Source organism: Crinia signifera, chromosome 11 (genome assembly GCF_055691185.1).
Source record: "Crinia signifera chromosome 11, ASM5569118v1, whole genome shotgun sequence".
Taxonomy (NCBI): Eukaryota; Metazoa; Chordata; class Amphibia; order Anura; family Myobatrachidae; genus Crinia; species Crinia signifera.
In genome coordinates this window covers 89,839,678-89,847,431 of record NC_139227.1, presented here as the reverse complement: position 1 = coordinate 89,847,431, position 7,754 = coordinate 89,839,678, and positions in this window count along the sequence as shown.

Below are 7,754 nucleotides of genomic sequence, written 5' to 3'. Positions count from 1 at the left end.
ATGTGAATCGGAACAATACTGCCACACTTTTATCCAGTATATATAATTTATTGTTATTATTTTAAAACAATTCAAGCATTGCTAGTACTTTAAACCTAAATTGTAAAGTATAATTGTAGGCATAGAATTTTGGGGGCTGAGCTACCGTCCAGGGAATTAATTTTCTGTACAGAAAAAAAAGTCTGCCTGTATGAGTCAGAGAGTGCAGTGAGTGAGTGCCAGTCAAAGATTTGTCACAGTAGGCATTGACTGAAGGTGACCAAAGATTCACCAGAACAGGTGTTGGTTGCGGAAATCCAGATCTGGTAGATCGGTGATGATTTAAACCAGGCATGTCCAACGTTGGCCCTCCAGATGTTGTGAAACTAAACATCCCAGCATGCTTTGCAACAGTTTTTCTATTAGAGAATGCTAAAACTATTGCAAAGCATGCTGGGATGTGTAGTTTCACAACATCTGGAGGGCCAACGTTGGACATGCCTGATTTAAACTAAAACTGCCAAGTTGTCGGTTCTGTTTAAACAGAGAGTCACCAGAGGTTACAAGAATCAGTATTGATTTCTGTAATTAACCGTGCTACTGTTGCGTATTCAGTATCACCTCAGCTATTAGGTAGTTCAGAATTTGCCAGAGTAGGCAGTAACTAGGCTGAGGTGCTCTGGTGGGTCCCTCAGGCAGTGCGGAGGGTCCATTATTCGCTCTTCGGGGTAATAGTTTGGTGGAGGAACTCAGAACTCCACCGGTCGCTTGACAGAAGAGGTAGCTTTCTTTCGAACAGAGGGTTCATAATGTGATTGGCTGCAATAATTACACAGTGTATTAAGGGCCTTATTTTGGTTCATTCTTTCTGACAAAATCCTTCTTAGATGGGCAAAACCATGTGCACTGCAGGTGGGGCAGGTGTTACTTGTGCAGAGAGAATTAGATTTGGGTGGGGTTTTACTTCAAAGTGAAATCGATATTGCAGTGTAAAAATAAAGCAGTCAGTATTTTCCCTGCACAGAAACAAAATTACTCACCAAAATCTAATTCTCTCTGCACATGTTACATCTGCCCCCCCTGCAGTGCACATGGTTTTGTCCATCTGAGAAGGATTTTGTCAGAAAGATTGAACCAAAATAAGGCCCTAAGTGTGGACCTTCATTTCCCATACAGCAGTATAAGGATTAAAATCTGCTAAGGTCACTGTAAGTATTCTGGGAGTATCCCCGGTACCCTAACTCCGTTGCCTCTGACTGGAATCGACGGACGTGTGTGGTGCTAGGCTTTACCTGGGCCCGTCTCGGCTGAAGGGCGAATTAGGTCCGCCCCACTCCGCTACAGGCAGGTCTTAGGAAATGACAACACGTCCGCCGAGGCCAGGAGAGAGCAAGGGGAACAAGCTAGCTAAATCCCTATACCGGGGAACTCCCAGAAGCCCAAAAGAAGTAATAAGGCTGAGCAGGTGACACTGACTGGCAACAGTGCACGTGAGATATAATACCATGAAATGGCAACAATGCTAATGAGATGTTATATAATGAAATGGCAACAATGCTAAGGAGATGTTATATAATGAAATGGCAACAATGCTAAGGAGATGTTATATAATGAAAATGGCAACAATGCAAATGAGATGTTATATAAAGAAATGGCAACAATGCCCAGTAGAAGATAACGTAAAATGGCAATAATGCCCAGTGACACCGTGTGTCAAAACTGCGTAAGGAGAAAGACAGGGTAACCCCTGACTTATCTGAGAAGATGACGGAGTCCCAGACAAGCACTCGCAGATCTCTTGGGCTGATGAGTGTACAGCGGAGCAGACAAGCTGAATCCCAGGCACAGCAGGACCAAACCAGGCAGGGCAGGACAGGCGTGAAACAACAGGAGGGCTTCCGACAGGAACCAGGACCAGGAACACACTCTGACATAGGCTGACAGAACGCTATAACCGGCGTCTGTCTGAGAGAGACGCCGGCTTATATTTTGAATTTGCCGCCCCCTGCGTGACGTCACATCCGGTCCGTCCTGCAGAGTCTTCCCCCTGCAGAGACGGCCGCGGCGGAAGTTCGGGGCATTGCCTAGCAACGTCCCCGAAGCCTTCCAGTGACGCGTCCCAGGAAGATGGCCGCCGTCCTAGCAGCGCAGACGCTGCTGACGGATTAGGATGGCGGCGGTGCCTGGGACGGCGCCTAACAGTCACCTTACAACAGAATCAGTAGCTTCTAGTCATATGCAAATTTGGTGTTTCCATAGTCTGTGAAGGAGAAGCCTTTAGAACTCTGAGCTGGGCATTTGCTAACATCACTAGTTGCAACTTGCCGTTGTTAGGGGGAACCAAGTGTATGTTTTAAAAGGTAACGAATATAGTGTATCAACTGCATTCTCCACCGGTTTGTTATAAAATACACATTTACATCATCTAAGGTATACAATGGTATGCGATGCGACGCGATATTGTACAATAAAATATCGCATGGCATACCATGCGATCGTATACGATTTTTTTATTGTACAAGAAGCACCCTGATGGGTCCTTATAATGTTAAATGATTCAATGTAAATGTATCTGTCTCTCATTCCTTTTTTCCCCAAAAAATGTAACTGTGTAATGTGGGCTAGGTGACATGAGGGAGATTGCTAGACTAATGAGGGAGAGAGGGAGATTGCCGCTATTTCAGGGAGTCTCCTGCAGAATGCAGGAGGGTAGGCAACTATGGTTTGTGAACAGGAATCAGACCAGTATTCCCACATTCTAGCAAAGGCAGGTTTTTATCTATATGACTAGAAGCAACCCTTTGTATAAATAATATAAATTTTTAACTAAAGGGTAGTTTAATAGTGATTACAATTAATTAATCAGATTAATCAGAAGAAGGTCCAGAGTTACACCTCAAATACTTGGATACTGTAAGGCTCTAGTATCAGTATAAAATAATGTATTAAACCTTTTTTTTTATATATATATTATTGGCATTTGGTCTGGATTAGTGGTGGCTAGATGATACTATTTATAACCAAGATTTTTTTACTTTGGTCAAACAGTACATAACATCTTAGCGTCTTACAGTACATAACATCTCAGCGTCTCACAGTACATAACATCTCAGCGTCTTATAGTACATTTAAATTCTCACTCGAGGAGCGGAAATATTTATCTTGTGCTAGGGAGTGATCAGTCCTGATAAATTATTCCTGGTTGTGTTGTGGGGTAGAACAAGGATACTAAGAAAATGTTCTAGGAAATGAAAGTCACGGTTACACAGTCGGCACAATGTTGTGTGTGTTATTCTCAGATCAAGATCTCTGATCTGTGAATCTGGGATCTGTTATAAACCCCCTCCCCTTTTCCACAATGAAAAGACCACTTTGGAACATTCAGGTGTCATGAGATAGAGGGCCTTATTCTGATTGACTCTCAAGGCTGTGAAATTCAAAGCCTTGCAAGTCCATCAGACGCCACCCTCTGCCTGCAGTGCCGGCCGCCCCCCCCCCCCCTTGCTTGCAGTACCCCTCCACATGGCTGCAAATGGCTGATTTACATAATCATCCATTCACAGGCAGGGAAGTCATTAGATGTTTGCTGACCATCGAATGATTTCTCCCATGCACGCAGTTCAGAGTGACCGCACAGAGCTGTGCTGCCCGGACCTGTGACCTCCTCCTCCCTGCACTATGATCCTCTTCCAGGTGCAGGGAGGAGGAGAGCCCGGTGTAGCAGCAGCGCCGGGTAAGGGAGGGAGGGGGGATCCGCCGAGACCCGCTGACTCACCGCAAAGGACAGATCTTAACGCAAGAGCTGTCCTTTGCCATAATTATCGCATATGTTACAGCATATGCGATAATTATGTATGTGGTAGCCAGCGGTAAGGGGGCGCGGATGTTAGAGCATCCCCCCCCTTTATCATCCTTCCATTTATCTCTTGTTAAAACTTAATACATCTGCCTCAATGTCAGAGATTCTCCACCATCACATCTTATTAGCTCCAGGGGTAAATTTCCGTTTCACACGGCCAGCGGCACAGTGGTATGTACATTGGAGGACAGAAATACCCATTATCAGTCGCCATGTGCCATTCTGACAACATATATATCATCAGTTCCATCCCTCCTGGGGAAGTATAGAAAAGAAGACTTGAATGTATGCATTTCTCCTATTACAAAGTCTGATAGTTTATGTGACCGATCGGTTTGTATTGTGTATATAATATATCTTTGTTATGCCTATTTACAAAGTGATGCAAGTGATGTATTGTGTTTTTGTATATAAATTTGTTACAAGAGAACACTCCTGCTTGGGGCAAAGATCAACACACCTAGGAGATATTACTAGTGGACTGTACACACGGTGCAATTTAAACCACACCTCATTTTGTCTACACTACATGTCAATACATGTCCGTCATACCTCTTTCACACTGAACATCAAATTACCAGGAGAAGCAGTTCTACCCGGTTATTTGTTCAGTGTGAAAGGGTCAACCTGGGTCTTAAATCCTGGGTCGCCATCCTGATCTTTATCAGGGTCAGTGACCCGGGAATTGTGACCCAGATTTACCCTTTCACACTACAGAAATACCCGTGTAATTCAGCAAATTACCGGGTTAACATTTTTAACCCAGTAATTTGCTGCTCAGCATGAAAGGGGTCAGAACGCACCTGGCAAAATGACTCGGCACTCAAAATGGCGGGCCACATGTCTGAAAGTGGTATAACAGGGTTTATGCCATGGGTCTTCAAACTGTGGCCCTCCAGATGTTGTGAAACTACATGTTCCAGCATGCATTGCCACATTTTTTCCTATAAGAGCATGCCAAAACTGTCAGGGCATGCTGGGACATGTAGTTCCACAACATCTGGTGGGCCACAGTTTGAAGACCCATGGTTTATGCGATCTGGTTCAAAATGACCTAAATGCGCATATTATTTAGCCTTACGATTGACTACGCAGGACCACGCATCGCAAAGGCAATTTGAACTAGATGCGATGCGATTTGCACCATAAGGCATAGGAACCATAACCGTGTCCTTCCCAGAATATTTTTCCGGTGGCATTAGGCAATTGGTTAAAATATAATCTGACTGGACAGTTAAACTTTTTAAATACTCATGCAATTAGTGCCCTGGCTGGACAGAGAGGTGTTTCTAGCAATGAACGCATCTGCATTCACAATTTAGCTTCCCTGCAATGCTCTTTTGGTCCAGACCACAAATTGCCTCTTAAATATGGTGGAGGCATCTCTGGTAAGGTGCCCATACACTGAGCCGATGTGGACGAATCGGGACGTCAAATTGGCCCAAATCGGTCAGTTCGTTGTACCCTCAGGTCCGATGCATGTTCCTGTGCGCATCGGACCTGAGTCGGTGGTCGGACTTACTGGTCGTCCGACCTGGGACCTCCCTCCCATTGGAGAGCAGGGACGTATGCAATCCATCACAGCAAATTGTGATGTAACGCATGCGTCCTTCCCGGGTGGCTCGCGGGATATCGGGTGGCTGTACACTGCTGCGAGCAGTGTATGGGAACCTTTACTGTACCCATAACAGTAGCCTAAATGCAGCACAACACTGATTTTGTCCATCAGCCACCTGGAGCAGGGTCAGGCATTTAACCACTTTCACATCGCAAACACGGGTTTTACAACCGGGGTCAGACCCTTTTAATTGCACTTTTGACCCATGTTATTGCCGTATTGGCACCTTTTCAGTCATCCCAGGTCAGCCATTAAAACACCATGGATGTCATTTTAAATGGACTATTTTTTGGCTCAGAAAAATGACAAGTCAGAAGGGGACAAAAAGAGAGGGTAGTGCCAGCTCACAGCAGTGCAGCAATCATGGCCGACAGAGCACAAGGCTGAAGCCCCGACTTCATGCTTGCTTCTACTTCAGCCAGTGAGAGCTATTTGAGGAGGAGGTTGCACTATTTGGCAGATAGGGCTTTTACCCGACAACAGTGTCAGTGCAGGAGGGGTTCTCTGTTCCTGGCAGCCCCACTTTTATTTTTGTTGTGATCATGGATTTTTAGGTAGTTTTTATTTAGCGCTTGCTGCTGAGTTCTGTGAAAGCCAGAGGACTCCAGCAATTCGGCAACATTTCTGTAATCAACAAAATCTTTGACAGTTCCTGTCAGCTGCCTGGCAATCTCTGCCTCACCCCTTATTCTCAGCAACTCCTTCACCTCTTCAGGACTCCAATTTGCCATGGCTGTGTGTGCAGTAAGTAAGCAAAATCCTCTCTGTACTCTCCTCTGCACTCTGCTGTCCAGGCACAAGCTGCTGATGTCATCAGACACACAGTGAGCAGCCAATAAGCAGTTTACAATGAACCATGGGTTGAATAACCTGGGTTGGACCATTTAAGGGCCATTTATCCCGGATCCAACCAGTGTATAACACTGCTTATATCCCTGGTTGAAATGCCAGGTTGCTCAACCCGGGATATTTAAAAGTGGTGCATTTAGACTCCACCTCAACCCGGCAATAGCCAGGGTTATTTTGGCGATGTGAAAGGGGTAATAAGAAGCCTGGTGAAACAGATCCTGGAGAGAACACTTCTATAAAATACATTTTATCCTAAAGATGCATTATGATCATACTTATACTTCATAGAATCGTATGGAGGATTTGTATGTATTGTGTCACAAAAAAAATTACATAGTAAAAGGTACAAGCACGAAAACTATTTACTAAGCCTGGAAAAATGCAGACATCTATCATATACACACTGCAGATATACAATAGCGGTTGTAACCCAAAAAACAGCAATTTACAACCAGTGGTTATATATATATATATACATACACGGTATCGCCCGGCACTCCACAGAACATAGCCTGTATTAATTACCCGGTGCCTTCCTCTCTGGACCCATTGGACCCGGCATATAGAAGATAACGATCAGGCGGCACTCTCGGAGTTTGGTGAAAAAACAAGTGAGGTTTATTACTCCAACATGTTTCGGGAACCTGAGGACGGGCAATAGCCCGAAACATGTTGGAGTAATAAACCTCACTTGTTTTTTCACCAAACTCCGAGAGTGCCGCCTGATCGTTATCTTCTATATATATATATATATATATATATATATATATATATATATATATATATATATATATATATATATATATATATATATATATATATATATATAAAGCATTGCATGGAACAGTCATGTGCTATAACTAGCTGAGTGCAGGTCATGTACAAAATCCCGACAAGGACAACATCCCGACATTTAAAATACCGACAAGGACAAAACACCAACATATATAATGTACAGGTGAAACTGTCAACATGACTTTAGGTCGACAGGTCGACATGGGTTTTTTCACCGTTTTTTTGACCCGACATGTGTTGACAGGCGGTATTTCATGCCCTACCATCCACAAGGGCGTGGTGGGAGAATTAAATAGTGTGCCGAGTGCAGCGAGGCACCATGCCCGAAGCATTGTGAGCGATGCGAGGGGCTGCGGTTCACCTCCAACTGTGTCGACATTCGGGTAAAAAAAAAAAAAACAGTGAAAAAACCCATGTCGACCTCGCGACCTGTTGACCCAAAGTCATGTTGACAGTTTCACCTGCACATTCGATATGTCGGTATTTTGAACATGTCGGGATTTAAAATGTCGGGATTTTGACCATGTCGGTATTATGACCCATTCAGGATTTTGACCCTGTCGGGATTTTCACCATCGGGATTTCATACCGAATCCGTAAAAGCCAACCAGTTCCGTTTCATACTATGATTTAGGAATTTCATGACCAATGCCG